This window comes from Anabrus simplex, chromosome 2 (genome assembly GCF_040414725.1).
Source record: "Anabrus simplex isolate iqAnaSimp1 chromosome 2, ASM4041472v1, whole genome shotgun sequence".
NCBI lineage: Eukaryota > Metazoa > Arthropoda > Insecta > Orthoptera > Tettigoniidae > Anabrus > Anabrus simplex.
In genome coordinates, this window is record NC_090266.1 from 811,550,006 (window position 1) to 811,568,706 (window position 18,701).

Sequence of the window (18,701 nt, forward strand, 5' to 3'; positions counted from 1 at the left end):
AGCGCAGCTAACACCGAGATAATAAAATTAAAAACTGATGTTCAAGTTTTCTGAGGGTATTTTTTCTACAAGTCAACAGCAATCTTTGGTAAAAGCAGATGCTCAAGCTGGTCATCTGATTGTGAAGACTTAACTAAACCGGGCGAGTTAGCCGTGCGTGTAGAGGCGCGCGGCTGTGAGCTTGCATCCGGGAGATAGTAGGTTCGAATCCCACTATCGGCAGCTCTGAAAATGGTTTTCCGTGGTTTCCCATTTTCACACCAGGCAAATGCTGGGGCTGTACCTTAATTAAGGCCACGGCCGCTTCCTTCCAACTCCTAGGCCTTTCCTATCCCATCGTCGCCATAAGACCTATCTGTGTCGGTGCGACGTAAAGCCCCTAGCAAAAAAAAAAGACTTAACTAAGGCGTCACCTAACAGTCTATATCATATAAAACATTGTGTTTTGTTAGAGACGTGATTAATTACCCTCTTCATAGCGAAGTTACAATCAAACGACGGCTAACACAGTTTCCTATTTCTCCTGGATTCACTGCGTTGAGCATTAATATCTTAAAAAGACAACTCAGGAAGGATGTCAACTCGAAAATGGGCAATGTGTTACAAAGGAAGCATTTACAAAATTAACTGAATTGTGAAGTGAGGGCGAAGACCTACTGTATAATATGCGCGCCGCATAAGCTTCCAATGGAGCATATTCTTGTGACTGGAACGGAAAGGCAAAATGTACGGAAAGCCGCTGAACTGTTATCACTGACTGTGGGTAAAGCAATACGCCATAACTTCCCAGAGCTCAGCTATGTAGGAGAGACTAATCACGATTACTAATGGATTTGACGCCCGTGTCCCCGTGTGTGGTACAAACAACTTAAAAAGTGCCTATGTGAATTGTATAGAGCAACAAACTGATGCTTTGACAAATTATTCGAATTCATTTTCACCATGAGAATAATTGACAAAAACAAACACCTTCATTTTTGAGACGGGTTTCTAATATCTCTAAATAGCCTTCGTTGTCTATTTAAGGATTTAAAATCAGAAGGCTATACTTACGTAATGGCGGCCAAGTGTAAGAAAACTGCTTATCTAAAGTATGGTAATACCAATATTTGACTACTGTGACGTAGTATACAGTAACCTGAACGTCTCATTTTCCATCGAGCTCCAAAAGGCACATAATGCATGTGTTCGTTTTATTTCAGGTATACCCTGGTTTAACCATATTTCTCCCGCAATTGATAGACTTTCATGGCTCCGCTTAAGAGAGTGACGAAATTTACACACTGTTTCTCCCTTACGTCGTATACTGAACCTTAACACTCCTGAATACCTTGCCACATAATTCCATCACCTAGTATCACCTTCTAGTATTCCTACCAGATCATCATCCACCTCAGTACTAAGCATTCCCATTCACTGCTCTTAATTTTAGGACTACCACATGCAATTAAACATTGTCAATAACATGTGTACGCAGACGACTTACAAATATATACACATGCATATCCTCGTGACTTACCGACTGCAATAAATAATATAAATGACGACCTAGGAAGAATATGTTGGTGGACCGTTGACCATGCACTAAAAGTAAATGCCCAAAAATCGCAGTGTATTCTTTTAGCTACCCGAAAAACCCCACACACTTTTCACAGACGTTCGCTCAACTGGCTGCATGAGCTCATTTGTAGTCGCCGTCAGTCGAATTTGGAATTCCTTACCTGCTGAAATTAGGAGCGTGTCATACCACCTCCGCTATAAGAAACTCTATCAAACCTATCATACGTAGGATTAGATCATAGCTAAGTTATTAGGTTAATTAAAACACTTAATTGATACCTTAAGACATTATATTGTAGATAATTTATTTAATGTATATTTAACTCTTCATGTAGGTGTATGTATGGTCGGACAGAATAGCAGACTTCATAGCCTGAGTCCCCCCATATAAAACAAGCCAATAAATAAAACAAAATAATAAAATAAATGTATCATAATGTTATTTGCTTTACGTCCCACTAACTACTTTTACGGTCTTCGGAGACGCCGAGGTGCCGGAATTTAGTCCCCCAGGAGTTCTTTTACGTGCCAGTAAATGTACCGACACGAGGCTGTCGTATTTGAGCACCTTCAAATACCACCGGACTGAGCCAGGATCGAACCTGCCAAGTTGGGATTAGAAGGCCAGCGCCTTAACCGTCTGAGCCACTCAGCCCGGCAATAAATGTATCAAATGCAACTTAACTCATCCAGCATTTAGCCTTAAATGCAAATCAAAACCCGTCCCTGAACCCAATAAACCCAAGAAAGTAGTTCGAATCACATCCCAAGACGTCCCCCCCCCTGCTGTTTCCTAAGTCCTTCCTTCGCCTAGTTCTGAAAATAGCATTAAGTTTATAACGATGTTATTTCCGATCATTTTTCCTTTACAGCGTTCCTAAATCCTGTTCCAAATGCAACTAGATTCCCGATTAGTTCTGAATACGGATGTTGGTGTGGTGTACTCAAGGAATTGATTACGCTTTGCGTTCTTTCCTATAAATACGATCCCACTCATTCGCAAAAGTAATGAAGATATATTATGTAAACATCCGATCGGACACTTTCCGAGACCTCCATATCCCAGTATGACTCGGACGTAGGTGTGTGTAATGAAACCTTTCTGACACCAAAATTAAACCCACAATTCAACCAATTCGATATCTATAAAGGTGACTGAGCCAACCAAGGACTGGGCGGAGTAGCACTTAGTGTCAGAATGGAACTCGCGGTAGAGCAAGAATACTTTAATTCACTCCCATTTTAAAAAATATTTACACTCCTACAATCAATCGTCATTTCAAATTTATATTCACCAGCGGGTGAAGCAATTCTCATTAACGTTACTAAATATATCGAACATCAATTCTCCGAATACATAATATGCGCGGTCATTAACGAAAATTCACATAATTTTACACAGACCAATAATTTAAGAAATTATTTGATTGTCCCCAAGGCGTGTGACTTCTGACTTCCCTTCCCCTTCCACGCAATACCCACGTCTAAGACCACCCCAAATATCTTAATCCTATCCAGCTCACCCACCATTCAAAGAGCATTTTACGTTGGTAGCGATCATGCTTCCGCCGTTTCTATCCTCCCTGATACACTTCCTCATAGACAACATCCACAACCCCGAACCCCTATCTTCCCAATGTTTCTCCGTACAAATTGGAATAATTATAGTAACACAAGTAATGAACTGTTTCAGGATATTCCATCTCCGGGCTCATTTCTACAATTACCGAGGTAAGATAGGCCATCCTTACTGCAGATGGACTCCACATCCCCGCCATTCATGTCACCCTACCAATCCCTCAATCTCTCCACCAACTAGCCAAGGACTGTCATCAATCATGTATGAGGACGCTGTGTAACTACCTTGCAACATCATCGACGCAATTTAAGACGTGCTTCCTCATATATCAAATTAATTAAACGTAAACTTTTGATGAACAAATGTGGCGAGGTAACTGAATAACAGCACTCTAAAGAATTCTGAAGAATTTTCCGCCGACTGACCAAAAAGCAAGTAAATAAACAAACAAAAGTCAAACTCACAAACAAACTTCTCGCTCATTACCCAATCCTTAATCCCCCAAATCACCCAACCGAGGACAGTTTATCCCCACCTCCTGCTGTTAATAATCGACCTGGCGAACATATCATTAACCTAACCGCTAGCCAAGAACGTCCTGAACTCAAACCCTCCTTTCTCCACTCTCCAGAAGTGGATTACTCTCACCCTATTAATGCTCCCATTACGTTTCGTGAAATGTCCACATTTTTGAAACATAAGAAAGGTACAACCATACAACCATACAACCATATTACACAGTGGATTTTACCCCGAATATTGTTGTAAAGCCAATATCCTCCATTTCCTCAAACCTCCTAATCCACCTCTTGAAATTCACTCTTATAGGCCAGTCAGCCTTATTTCCGAACTGTCTAAGATTCTGGAAGGATTATTGAGCGTAAGAGCGTCTTCTTTTCTCAGTTCACTAGGACTCTTATACCCCAATCCCATACTGGGTTCCGTCCCCTTCATGCCACCCGAGGTAATCTCTTCCACATCTCAGCATACCTCACCGCCTACCTCCGTCCTAGACAAATAGCAACCTTCGTATGTCTGGATGTTAACAAAGCATTTGACTGTGTCCGACATCAAGGCCTCCTGTGCAAACTACGCAACTTCCACTTCCCATTAAAATTACGTCATAGTATGCATTAAATTATGGGATGCTCTTGAATGCAGTGGTGCCAACATACACATGATGTATTGACTGATCGCACAGGGAACCGAAAATTCCATTTCATCTCATATCAATGGTCTACATCATTCTTCATTACCACATGCACCTGTACTCGTTTATCATTTCATACATCGTACATTTATACACACAATTTCATCATAGTCATTACTCTCCAAATATGTACATTATAGGCTACATACTGCTAATGCCAATTATGTTATTACTATAATTAATGGTATATTTTTATTATTATTACTGTACTAAATAATCTATTCCAATTAACAACAATTGCATCACATGAATAGTTAATTGTCATTTTATCCCGATCTATTTTGTCATATAATTTTCCAAATTCTCATTGTTAATAGGTTAATTGTCAGAGACTGGACGATTTTCAATTTTGTTTCTTTCTGTAGTGCCACAGGAATAGGCACAGGTAGAGCTTTCTTAAGCTATGGTAAAACGACAGTTTTGTTTACTTCAAGTGTCAAAGAGAGATACTAACCTATTTTAATATTATTAGTTGTGTTAAAGTGCAGTACGCCTCTGTAGTGTAGTAGTTAGTGTGATTAGCTGCCTCCCCCGGAGGCCCGTGTTCGATTCCTGGCTCTACCACGAAATTTGTGAAGTGGTACGAGGGCTGAAACGGGGTCCACTCAGTCTAGGGAGGTCAATTGAGTAGAGGTGGGTTCTATTCCCACCTCAGCCGTCCTGGAAGTAGTTTTTCGTGGTTTCCCACTTCTCCTGGCAAATGCCGGGATGGTACCTAACTTAAGGCCACGGCGGCTTCCTTCCCTCTTCCTTTTCTATCCTTTCCAATCTTCCCATCCCCCGGCAAGGCCCCCCTTCAGCATAGCATGTGAAGTCGCCTGGGCGAGGTAATGGTCATCCTCCCCAGTTGTATCCCGTCTGAAACTCCAGAACACTGCCCTTGAGGTGGTGGAGATGTGATCCCTTGCTGAGGCCGAGGGAAAAACCGACCCTGGAGGGTAAGCAGATAAAGAAGAAAAGGAAGTATTAAAGTCCCAAAATTAGGCAGAATATATTTTATTTTAACTTTATTATTATTATTATTATTATTATTATTATTATTATTATTATTATTATTATTATTATTATTATTATTATTATTATTATAATTTTAATCATGTCTGGAGCGCCAAGGAATAGCCACAGAAAAATATTTTAGTTGCTTCTTACTCTGTTTATTTTATACATTGGAATGTTTCTCAAGACCACTCATTTAACCGCGTTGTTACTGTATGTCAGATCAAAAAAGTAATCCTAATTTATTCAGTTAATTTATCCACCAATGTAAAGTGACGTCAAGGAAACGGTGATTATCCAGTGTATTGTGTCAAATTTCAGCCGATACAATACATCTATTAATTAGTTGGCTGAATGGTCTGCGTACTGGCCTTCGGTTCAGAGCGTCGCGGGTTCGATTCCCGGCCGGGTCGGGGATTTTAATCCCTTATGATTAATACTCCTGGCTCGGGGACTGGGTATTTGAGTCCGTCCCAACACTCTCCTCTTCGTATTCACACAACACACTACAATACCAACCACCACAGAAACACGCAATAGTGATTACATCCCTCCATATTAGGTTGGCCTCAGGAAGGGCATCCTACGGTAAAACAGGGCCAAATTCACATGTGCGACGCAGTTCGCACCCGCAACCCCACAGGTGTGGAAAGAGCGGTAGGTCAAGGAGAAGAAGAAGAAGAAGAAGAAGAAGAAGAAGAAGAAGAAGAAGATCAATTGAAAGCTGATGAATAACTAAGTAAAATATGTCCACACATCAAGACAGGGTACTTAATGTCAAAATTGATGAAGTACAAATATTGCAAATCTATGTAAAACAAATACCACATGTACCATGTCTTTGGCAAACAAACGGGAATAACAGGGGTCGACTATTGCGGGTGTCATGTGGGCCCGCTCTTTGGACCGTTTTTCGGAGTCGCGGGGTTTTCTGTCTCAGGATAACCGGTTATAATTTCCAAATACGTATGTACGAACACACTTCAAAGCAAAACAATAAACTCTAAATTGCCTTCAATTTACAGGCCAAGTAGATTAACCATCTAGTTGAGAAGGAATGAAGGAACGAAAGAAAGAACGAACGGATGATCAAATCCAAATATGATCTGGAATAATTCGTTTTTAACTCTTTTCCGTTTTTCGTAGCAGGAACAGAGATGTCATTTGGCCGAGTCCAGAAAAATAGTGTTGCGTCTCCTTTCCTTCACAGCAGTTGCTCACGAATTGATTTCGAAGTTGAAATTCACTGTTTTTATAGCACAATAGGCGGGCAAAGCAAAGGAAAAGAAGGTAAGAACTCACTTCACTGCACCAATTACAAAACAATGGAACATTCAAAAACAATTGCGGCGGTTACTATGCGCTGAGGTAGCTGGAGGTGGTGTCACAGTTGAAGGCAGGTTGAGAGTCTGTTGATTAGTTTGAATGTATACAAGCAGAACTGCAGTTATCGTAGTACCGGGTGAATTGGCCGAGCGGTTAGGAGCGCGCAGCTGTGAGCTAGCATCCGGGAGATAGTGGGTTAGTACCCCACTGTCGGCAGCCCTGAAGATGGTTATCCGTGGTTTTCCAGTTTCACACCAAGCAAATGCTTGGGCTGTATCTTAATGAAGGCCACGGCCACTTCCTTCCCATTCCTAGGCCTTTCCTGTCCCATCGTCGCCGTAAGACCTATCTGTGTCGGTGCGACGTAAAGCAAATAGTAGTTATCATAGTGCGTTGCGCGACATGAATGGAGTCCTTAGACGAGTTGAATATTGCTTACGGATGAGAGGTGTGAAGATGCCATTATAGAGTAATCACCGGGAAATAATATTAGCAGATATGTTGAATCGAAATTAGAAGAATTAAACTATGAGCAAAATGTGTTCCATTAGTAGCTGACTGAAGTGAACAGAATAATAGTATCAATTACAAGCAAATCTATCAAAGAGTTGTGACTTCCTTTCCCAGATAACTTACAAACGAACGATAATTAGTACCTACTTCAGGGAGGTCATATAATGGTTCTCGGCCCTTGCGAACGGCTACTCAAGAACACCTCCACCTGAACTCCGATCAGAAGAAAGCTTATGGCACCATAATATATTATTATAACATAGTACGAAAGTAAATATGTATTTTCTAGATTTTTGAATATTTTTTTTTGCTGGCGACAGTGAGGTCTGGTGGTAATATTCCTTTTGCCGTCGTAAGATCTGGAATTGCAGCCCTTCTTTTGGAAGTAGGATTAATGCCACATCCATCATTTAAACTTTCTCTTAAAATTAGCAAGTTTATGCAATATTTCAAAACTAAGGAACACTGTCGATTAATACAAAATGGTTAATTCTTTTTTTTTTTTTGCTAAGGGCTTTACGTCGCGCCGACACAGATAGGTCTTATGGCGACGATGGGATAGGAAAGGCCTAGGAGTTGGAAGGAAGCGGCCGTGGCCTTAATTAAGGTACAGCCCCAGCATTTGCTTGGTGTGAAAATGGGAAACCACGGAAAACCATTTTCAGGGCTGCCGATAGTGGGATTCGAACCTACTATCTCCCGGATGCAAGCTCACAGCCGCGGGTTAATTCTTGTCCGCCCCTGTGGTGTAGTGGTTAGCGTGATTAACTGCCACCCCCGGAGGTCCGGGTTCGATTCCTGGCACTGCCACGAAATTTGAAGAGTGGTATGAGGACTGGAACGGGGTCCACTCAGCTTCGGGAGGTCAACTTAATACAGGTGGGTTCGATTCCCACCTCAGCCATTCTCGAAGTGGTTTTCCTTGGTTTCCCACTTTTCTCCAGGCAAATGCCGGGATGGTACCTAACTTGAGGCTACGGCCGCTTCCTTCCCTCTTCCTTGCCTGTCCCATCCAATCTTCCCATCCCTTCACAAGGCCCCTGTTCAGGATAGAAGGTCAGGCCGCCTGGGCGAGGTACTTGTCCTCCTCCCCAGTTGTAACCCCAACCCAAAGTCTGAAGCTTCAGGACACTGCCCGTGAGGCGGTAGAGGTGTGATCCCTTGCTGAGTCCGAGGGATAAACCAACCCTGGAGGGTAAACAGATTATGAATGAATGGTGAATCGTTCATTCGTAAAATGGGATATTGCTACAATATTGCCCAAAACATCGGCTGAAGCTCTAGATAGAATCATGCATGATCGACGAGTGGCTCCACAATTTTTTTCGCCGGAAATTTTCGTTAAATTTTACCGGTTGTTGCGAGAGGAACGAGAGCTGACAATGTGAGTTCTTTAAAAATATCTTGTGTTTAGCAGTGTATAAAAAAATTGGCATTCAAATATAACACGAGTGTACTCTTATATTCATAAAATAATCGTAATTTTTCTGATTTGTTAATTAAAGAGAGTGAATGGAAAATTACCCTCAGTCATAATTGAGGAGATTTTCTTCAAAAGGTGCTATTTCCACTTCCAGAAAGTAAATCAGTATTTCGACCGCATGCATTACAGTATTTGAATGTTATCGTTTGTCATGAGCAATCTAAACCAGGAAGATTTAATTCCTTAAAAGTTGTAACACACCCGATCATCGGCACTTTCCATATGCCTTTAATTTTACGTTTCTTGCGCTTTTCCCCACAATTGCCTTACGGTGGAAATGGCACCTTTTCAAAAGACACTCCTCGTTTTTTAGGTTTTGGTAAGCAACGTAAGATAATTAATTGATTAGCATTTATCCTGAATGTTATGACCTGTGTAACAAGTCGTTTTCATGGTTCAAAGAAAAAGCAGTATTATCGCCGACAAACGAATAAATTAGGAACGTTTATAACTTGGTGTTCTCCAAACTTAGTACCCTGGCTCAAGTTTATTATTTAGTAGAGACTGTAGTCAATAGTGAAGAAGCTGTTTACTACCCTGCAAAATTTTAAAGTCCTTTGCTTCCTTTCGTCATGCCATCACATAAACTGATTTTGAAAGTGGGGATACCTCTTATTTTGTTACGTAATGTACATTGTACACCCGTTAAAATTATGCTACAGGACGCAAAAATCCCGTTGATTTCTCAATATTTGCCTTTTTGTTTCAAACGAGTCTACTTCCCGGTAAGAGTCTTCTTTGTCATGGCAATAAACAAGGAACTTGGTCAGACACTTTGCGTGGCTGGAGCTGATCTCAGTGGAGCAAGTTTTTCTTATGGACAGCTTTACGTGGCCCTTTCGCGTGTTACATCAGAACGAAATCTTTTCTTGTTGACCACAGGAGGAAAAACTACTAATGACGTCATAAAGAAGTCTTTATAATTACAGGGTGAAAAGTAGCATATCGCCTTAAATCACTGATCTTTATTCGTTCACTCCCTTCTCGCATAAAATGCCATTCATTCTGCTTGATGACTTGGCAACTAATATATAGAGAATGTGAATTCCAAGTTCATATGTGTATATGAGACAAAGTAAACTGAGTGTAACGTATTTATTCCATATATATTTGAGAGTATTTTATATTTCAAATGGATAACATTTGCGATTTCGTTGCTTTTGAAATGTAGGCACACAATATTTACGAATGCAATAATTTTGGTCTCATGAGTTGAAAAATATTTCTGATGAAGAATGTGCTGGTTGTTTCCAGACCATGGCTTTACTTCCTCAGACCAAGCTGTAGTGGGCGCAGGTTATTTTGCTCTGCTCTTGAGACTTTGAAAGATAATTTATCATTGGAGACCCCTTGAAATAATTATGATGTAATTGAGTTAAGCAAGTATGTTATGATGGTATAACTTTAGCGCGAAGTTCCCTTGTAATCTGATTACTTCTCTTGAGTCATTATAGAAATGCTAGTGAAGTCTGAAACTTAGGACAGCCGCTCTTACAATCTTGTTTGCCCGAGAGGAAGGCATAGTAGTAGGTGCGTAGCAGACTGGCCGTGTACAATGTGGGGGAAAATCTCGTATGCTGCACTGTCGCTCATTAGCACTTTAACAGGGGCATACGTAAACACTTGAAATGTAGAGCATCATTTCTGTTGGAATATATATTTCTGCAAACATATTTAAGTTCCTATCATAATGCAAATACTGGAATTATTATAACATTGTTAAAAACTAGATAAACCATATGATAGGGAATTATTTTGGTAGGGTGTATAAGAAATAATGGAACAAGCCAAAAAGGTGGTGGCACGTACACGATCTGCCTGCCTGTAAGGTCATCAGTCCGAATGCTGGCTGGATCCTCAAATAGTACATCCAAAGGTTATGCGGTTATAGGGGAACCACGAAAAAGAAACCAACTGTGGCGCTAAAGTGAGGCGTACGGTACTAGGCAAAATGAGGAATTTGCCATTGATTTCTATGAGGGGCACCCCGCATAACATTCGGACGCATGAGTCGTGTTCCAAATGTTATTAGTCAGCACCGTCCCCACTGCCAAACAAGAAATAAGACAGAGAAGACTTCTGTGGAAGCTATATTTTCCATCGGCCAGTGCTAGGAGATAGACACATAGACACTGCATTCATCAAGAAATGGCAGCAGGCGCAGGTTCACAATACGAGAACCAAAATCTCCTCAGTTAACTATGAGTCGCAATCTAGACATTCGCGAAATAAGGGTAGAGGTATTTTGACGCTCAGCCACTGACGTGATTGCTTGTGCACAGGAACAAACAATGTGCTTTACACGTGTGTACAGCCGGTTCCGTCGTCATAGTTAGTATCAAATAACTGACACAAACCTTAAACCTCGTCGGCAATGCATTTCTTTGAACAAAATGTCTGATCTAAAGCTCGAAGCAAGGACGATGTCACGTACTGTACACTTGTGTTTGGCACGGTAAGTACTATGAAACATTGTCCTGGTTGAAAGTTGAATAAAAGTTATTAACGATGTGTAAGGCGTGTTACGTTTATTTGATACTAACTAGGACAACTCCACGCACTGGGTGTACAAACCCGTCAATTTCACGTTGTTTAAAAGCAACCACGTCAGTGGCGGAGCGTCAGTATGCCACCCCCTTTATATCGCGAACGGTCCGATAGCTGAGATGTTTCTGCTTCGCCTATCGTGAACATTCCACTGTTTCAACCTGTGCCATCATTTTTGATACACCTCGTATGGGTGTTATAAACAATTCTAAAACTCAAATAACTTTGTTTCAATTCTTTCATAATTGTAACTACAGTAGATTTGATAGTAATATTATTTGTAATGTCCCTTTAATTGCTACGACACTTTTAACAGATGCCGGAATGTTGGACACTTGTCCCCCAAAATTATTTTAATGTAATATAAAATAATACACCCTCAAATGCCACCCGCCTTAGCAAAACACGACAATAGACAAATGCCATTTTGGCGCTTTATTCCTGTCCCAGCAAACACTACGAGGTTTACTGAGTTACATAAGTTTGATACTTAATAGTCAATTGCATTTGAAAGCTATTTTATCAAGATGAAATGTATTGTCAACTCGGAAATTCCTGAACAGTTTCTGCGTGTGTTCGTATCTATAATAGTATGAAATCAGCTTTACATTCCCAGTTTCAGAAAAAGGGTGCCAAAGACTAACAGAGTACGTCATAACAGACTAGTTACAATCGTGCTTTTTTATTCATAATACAGTGTTATCTTTGGATTCCTGTATTCCACACGTGTAATTATGTTACAATTCCCGTACAAATTTCACGGCATTGACTTTGTCAGACAAACTCACTAAACACTCGTCAGGCTTAGTGGCTCAAACTGTAGAGTGTTGAATTTCCGAGTTCAAGGTGATGGGATACGCTATCCTCGTGTCTGCGGATTGACCAGCACATAAATTAACTCATAAGAGAGACAATTTCGGCACATCTCTTAAAAAACGTAGAAGTATTTAGTGGGAAGTTAAACCAATAACATTAATTTTATTCTTCTTCTTCTTCTTCTTCTTCTTCTTATTATTATTATTTAACGAAGCTCTCGTAATGAACTTCACATGAATCAGTGGTGATGGTACGATCATAGATTATGAACACAATGAACAGTAGGTATTTTTTTTTTCAAGTTGGTTTACGTCGCACAGACACTGATAGATCTTACGGCGTCGATGGGACAGGAAAATGCTGGGAGTGGGAAGGAAGCGTCAGTGGCCTTAATTAAGGTACAGCCTCAGCACTTGCCTGGTGTTAAAATAGGAAACCACAGAAAACCATCTTCAGGGCTTCCGAAAGTGGGGTTCGAACCCACTATCTCCCGAATACTGGATACTAGCTGCGCTTAATGAAGTGCAACTATAGAGCTCGAGCTGTAAGTATTAGACTCCAGTATCGTACCGAGAGGAGTGGCCACGCGTGTTAACGCTCTTTGGCTATGTAGCCAAACCTCTGCATTCGGGAGACTCGTGGGTTCGAACCCCACCATCGGCTGTCCTGAGAATCGTTTTTTGTGGTTTCGCATTTTCACTTCTAGGCAAATGCCGAGACAGCTCACATCCATAGGCCACAGCCAATTCCTTCCAACTCCTACCCAGTTTCATTCACAATCATTAATTTCATCTCCATTAGCTCCTTAACTAAGGTTGGCGACAAGAAGGACAATCGTTAATAATAATAATAATAATAATAATAATAATAATAATAATAATAATAATAATAATAATTTCGTGTCTATTTCTAGCCGGTTGCAGCCTTTGTAAGGCAGATCCTCCGATGAGGGTGGGTGGCATCTGCAATGTGTAGGTAACTGCGTGTTATTGTGGTGGAGGATAGTGTTGTGTATGGTGTGTGAGTTGCAGGCATGTTGGGGACAGCACAAACAGGAATTAACAATGTAAGGTTAAAATCTCCGACCCGGCCGCGAATTGAACCCGGGACACCTGTTACCCTGCTAACCATTTAGCCATGTAGCCGGGCATTCGTTCATAAAAACGTGCCAAGTAAATTCATCTCATCTCATCCCCAAACCCGTATCAAGAGACGAGGCTAAGGGGCAGACATACATACAATTTAGCTGTATCATAAAATAATCCCGCACCGCGAGCTCTACCGAGTTTCCTGCAGTACAGCTGCGACTGGTATTGTAGTTAGAAATTGTATTTCTAACGTATTCATCATATTAAAGTTTTATTTTTCAAGATATATATAGATGATAGAGACGAATTCCTTCTAAGGTAAATAATTACGCGAAATGAATTTGGTAAGCAAAATAATTAAGATAAATTAGACATCTAAATTATCTTAATTAATGTTTGTATCTCTTTGAAGAGAGGTCGAGATCTTTTTTAATCGAATTCAATATTTCACGTCGATGTAATTTCAAGAACGATTTGAATAGGAACCAACAACTTCAAGATCACTAAATATATGGAAAGTTTGATAGACTGTTGCATATGAATTTAATGTGGTGTCAACTCGATCAATACTGAAATATTTCTTGGTTTGTTTGTGTCTGTAATAATTTGAATTCAGCTTCAGATTCCCAATCTTTCGTCGCCAAAACTATATGTATAGCGACTGTCTTTGATGGCAAAATTCGAGACGTGTAACAATAGCCAAACGCGATATTTTCTCAATGTATTCATGCCCCCACCCCCCAGAAAACACTGAGAATTCTGAAAATTGTTTCAAGAAATCAATGTAACGTGTTGCGGCTCCATAGGTTTTCGCTTTCCTTGTTTGGTCTGTCTGTCTGTTAGGTCATCAGCCCAGAGGTTGGTTGGATCCTCAAATAGTACCACCAAAGGTTATGTGGTTATAAGGAAACTGAAAAAACCAATGGCAGCACTAAAATGAGGCGTACTAGGCAAGACGAGGAGTGAGGTAGTTCGCCATTGCTTTCCACACGGGGCCTTCTTTGGTATTCATGACAAAACCTTTCAAGAACGCACGTGGGTTTCATACTTTGGAAGTCAGAAAGGCCAAGCTCAACCTCAGATATTGTGTATGATAATCGTCGCTGTTCGCGCAAAAGGTCGGCCATATCTCACAATTCTCTTCCTATCCATTATTTTCCCAAAACATGGTAACGCCTCCCACCCACATAAGGATATGGAGTCCATCAGAGCAATTTTAGCTGTGTTCATTTTCGTATGCTAACGTATAAAGTAAAATGAACGTTAAGTACGTTATACTGAAGGAGTGCGTAAATAAGTCATGCAAACATACAGTCCTAGAGTGCCGTACGATAAGGTTCATTTTCCTTTACACATGGACACAGGAAAATGAAACCAACGAATATTGTTCTGTTGGAGTAAATATCCATGTGTGGCTGGCAGGCGTGACCAGCCTTAAGGAAACTAATGGATAGGAAGAGTGTGGGGAGATATGACATTTTGACAGAACAGCAACGAAATATCGGATGGCTCCCCCGCTCCTTATGATTTAGTTTTATGAAACCCAACCAACTTTAAATTTCTCCCTAAAGTCGATGTTGCTCTGCATCCTGCCAGTGTGTCAGCAGTATTAATGAACCATAGAACCAGCAAAGGTAAAACGACTATGCACAATTTTCCCACCGAATCCTACGGACAATTGTAGAAACATGCGATTTATTGTTCCTGGAATAACACACGCACTCGTAATACCTATTAAGGTTATGCTACGTGATCCGTAATAGTAGGAAGTTAATGAACGCCAGAAACCATAATTGAAAACTTTCGAGGTGGAAGGGCCGTAGTTTTGTACTACACTTTAATCGAGTAACGTGTTATGTGGTCTTTGTGGTTGAGTCGGCAATGTGCCGGTCATTTATGGCATCTGAGTATCGGTACAATAGTGGTGTGAATCCAAATCATGAAATTTTCCGTGTACGACAGATCGTGCCCCTTTGTAAGAGGGACCCAATGTTTATCCACACCCACAATGTCACACATCGCATCACGTCGCGTCCTTATTCATTCATTCACGATGTATTCCAGAGACGAGTTCGTTGATATATTGGTAATTTATGCAGAAACAAGGCTGAAACGCATTCGAGTCACAACGTCTGCATCACGAGCGGTTTCCAATACGTCCCGAGAACTTGAAAGACGATTGCGGTCAACTTGGGCACTTAGAAGGGTAACTCCTGTTAAAGACTCTTCTATAACGGCTTTCCAAATGAAAAAAGCTGTTTTGAACGGTGTCCGAAATAATTCTCATTTTAGTACACGGGCACTGTACGACAGATCATCGTCAGCCGGTGGTCTGATATGCGAACACAGCATATCAATGTATTTCACCCGTACCAACTTCAGTTACACCAGCTGCTCTACGGACATGATTTCGATGCTCAAGTAACATTTTTGTCAATGGGCATTTACTTAGTGCGACCAGTAATGCAGCCTTTTTTGTCAGGAGTCCTATTTTCAGATGAGTCAATATTTCACAGCAATGGCACTGTCCATCGGCACAATATGAACTGTTCGAGCGCGGATAATCCCTATTGGATAAGACAGGACGCATTTCAAGTGCAGTGTGTGATCTTGGGTAACTGCCTAATCGGACCATATTTCTTCAACGGCTATCTGACGGGAGTAGTCTACCTTCATTTTCTTGAAAATGGAATCGCCCAGTTCCTAGAGAACGGCCACAGCTCGACCGGTTACGAATATTCCTTCAACAGAACGGAACTCCACCTCACGGGCCAGTGGTCGTCCGGAATCATTTTCATGTTTCATATCCTAATAAGTGGATAGGAAAGAGAGGACCAGTTCTCTGGCCTGCCAAATCACTCGATCTTCCACAACTTGACTTTTTCATGTGGAGTCACTTACAGCAGGTAGAATATACATAGGAACCTGACAATCATGCTTACCTTCGGCATCTGAACACCGAGTCATTCAACGCTGATACACTCACATGTTATAACGAGCAAGAATGGCTTTAAAACCTCGTGCTGAAATCTGTATAAACCAAGGTGGTCAATAATTCCAGCACTTGCTGCGCTGAATATCCAGGATACCTGCTTCCACACTACAGACCATCATGTTGTAGTCCAACCTGGCTACGTAACATCCGACAAAAGCGGTCCGTTTTCAGGACCAAATAAACATTCACCGCCGGGCTGAGTGGCTCTGACGGTGAGTCCAAGATGACAGATTCGATCCTGGCTCAATCTGGTGGTATTTGAAGTGGCTCAAATACGTGTCACCGGGCGAGTTGGCCATGCGGTTAGGAACCGCAGCTGTGAGCTTGCATCTGGGAGATAGTGGGTTCGAACCCCACTGTCAGCAATACTGGACATGGTTTTCTGTGTTTTCCCATTTTCACGCCAGGCAAATGCTGGGGCTGTACCTTAATTAAGGCCACGGCCGATTCCTTCCCACTCCTAGTCCATTCCTATCCCATCGTCGCCATTAGACCTATCTGGGTCGGTGCGACATGTAATAAATTGTTAAAAGAAACACGTCAGTCCCGTGTCGCTAGATTTACTGGCACGTAAAGAACTCCTTCGAGAAAAAATTCGGGCACCTCGGTGCCTCTGGAAAAGTCGGAAAATTAGTTTGTAGGACGTAAGGCAATAACATTATTATAAAAATTCACTCGTTGGAACATGTAGGTTTTATTTATTTATCGTATGGTTTTTACTGCCGGAAGTGTCCGAGGACGTGTTCGGCTCGCCAGCTGCAACCCTTTTAAGGCAGACTCCACTGTGAGGGTGGGCGTCATCTGCCTTGTTTGGGAACTGCGTGTTATTTTAGTGGAGGATAGTGTTGTGTGTGGTGTACGGGCAGCAGTGATGCTGCAGACAATACAGACATCCAGTCCCCGAGACAGGGGGAATTACTGTAAAATTTAAGCATAAAAATCTGCGACCCGGCGGAGAATTGAAACCGGGGCCCTCTGAACCGAAGGCGACAATGCTGACCATTCAGCCAAGGAACCGGACAACCTGTAGGTATGTGGCCGTATCACACCCACTCTGAACGGCATAAAGCGAAAAAAATGTACTAGCCTGGATTTTTTTTTTACAATTTTTTTACGTGGCAACTACACAGATAGGGTAAAAGCACCAGTCATTGACACCCTTAAGGAAAATTTATACTTCATTTAATTCTACTTCAGTTTCTTTTTCGTCTGAACTTCTTTTCATGGTGTGAATGTAATCTACAGTTCTTTCTTTATCTAGGATATATTTGTTCTAACAATAACGTTAGTAGTTAACTGGATATTTTTCTTTGTTTCAAATGTAAAAACTTAACCAGTCATTGACATGCTACAGAAACTTAAAAACACCAATAGATGACACAGTAGAGAACCAATGGTTGACAGTTATGAAAATTATAACTAAGTATATCATCATCTTTATTAGCAATTGCAGCGTAGGAATATAACATTAGAACATGAAATAAACTGAATTTTGTCAATAATAAAATACAATAAAATGAAAATACTTCAATTGTGTTCCTATTAACACAAAGATATCTGAGAGTTGGGGTAAACTCTGAAATTTGCAAAAGTTACTATTTAGAAGACAGTCTTACATAAACACATAGGCCTAACATCTTATTTTGGAATTTTATTCATCACATCACAAGCAGATTGGCAGACATATAAACCAATTAATTAGCCTATTTGCCTTGAAATGTATTTTCTACTGTCCCATATTTAAGCGATATGATCTACCAGTCCACTTCTACTGAACAAGGAAACTGGTAATGAATTGTTGAGCCTGGCTTGCCAAAAGTTAATGGTTTAGGTAGAATTTGAAGGATATCATTTGCAGAAACATTCCTTTTGTCACTTTCATTTTTAACGAATACATTCCTCAAACGATTAAGAGGGTTGAAGATAACAGCTGTGGCATTATCTTCATCGAGAACCTCTGTTATTTGGAGAACGTATTTGAAATATTTCTTTATTTTCTTAGTTTGGTATATAACAAAAGTACCTTCTTGGATTGCGATATCATCGTATAGGCGAGGCGAATTCTTAATAAACTTTCTCTCACTTGGGCCTAACAGACGTTCTTCCACTGGTTCATTCACTGCCGAAACACTGCCTTCATCTTGCATTTTAGAGGAAGATTCTTCGTAAGTCACAGGATCTAACTTTGAAGATAAATCGTTGACATCATCTTGGTGCTGAAGTTCTAAATTTTCAGTTTCTGACTCGTCAGTGAGATGGATGCTTACATCGTCAATACTGCTTCCTGAAGGAATCCATTCTTCTTCTTCCTCCGAAGAAATGATTTCACGCTGTTTCTTCCTTTTCGTGACTGTCTTCTTTGCCATAGTTTTTAATTTCATTGCTTCTTCTTTCTGTTCCTTCTTCTTTTGCCTTTCCATGGCCTTCACCTTCTTGCTTTCCTCTAAATCTAACTTCTTCCTTATCTTACTCTTGTGATATTCCTGCCACGATTTCGAAGTGACAACAGATGGTAGCGTTTCTCTTTTCTTCTTCTTCTTCTGCACAGTAGAAACATCCGGCCAGAAAAGTATATTTTTAAATGGACT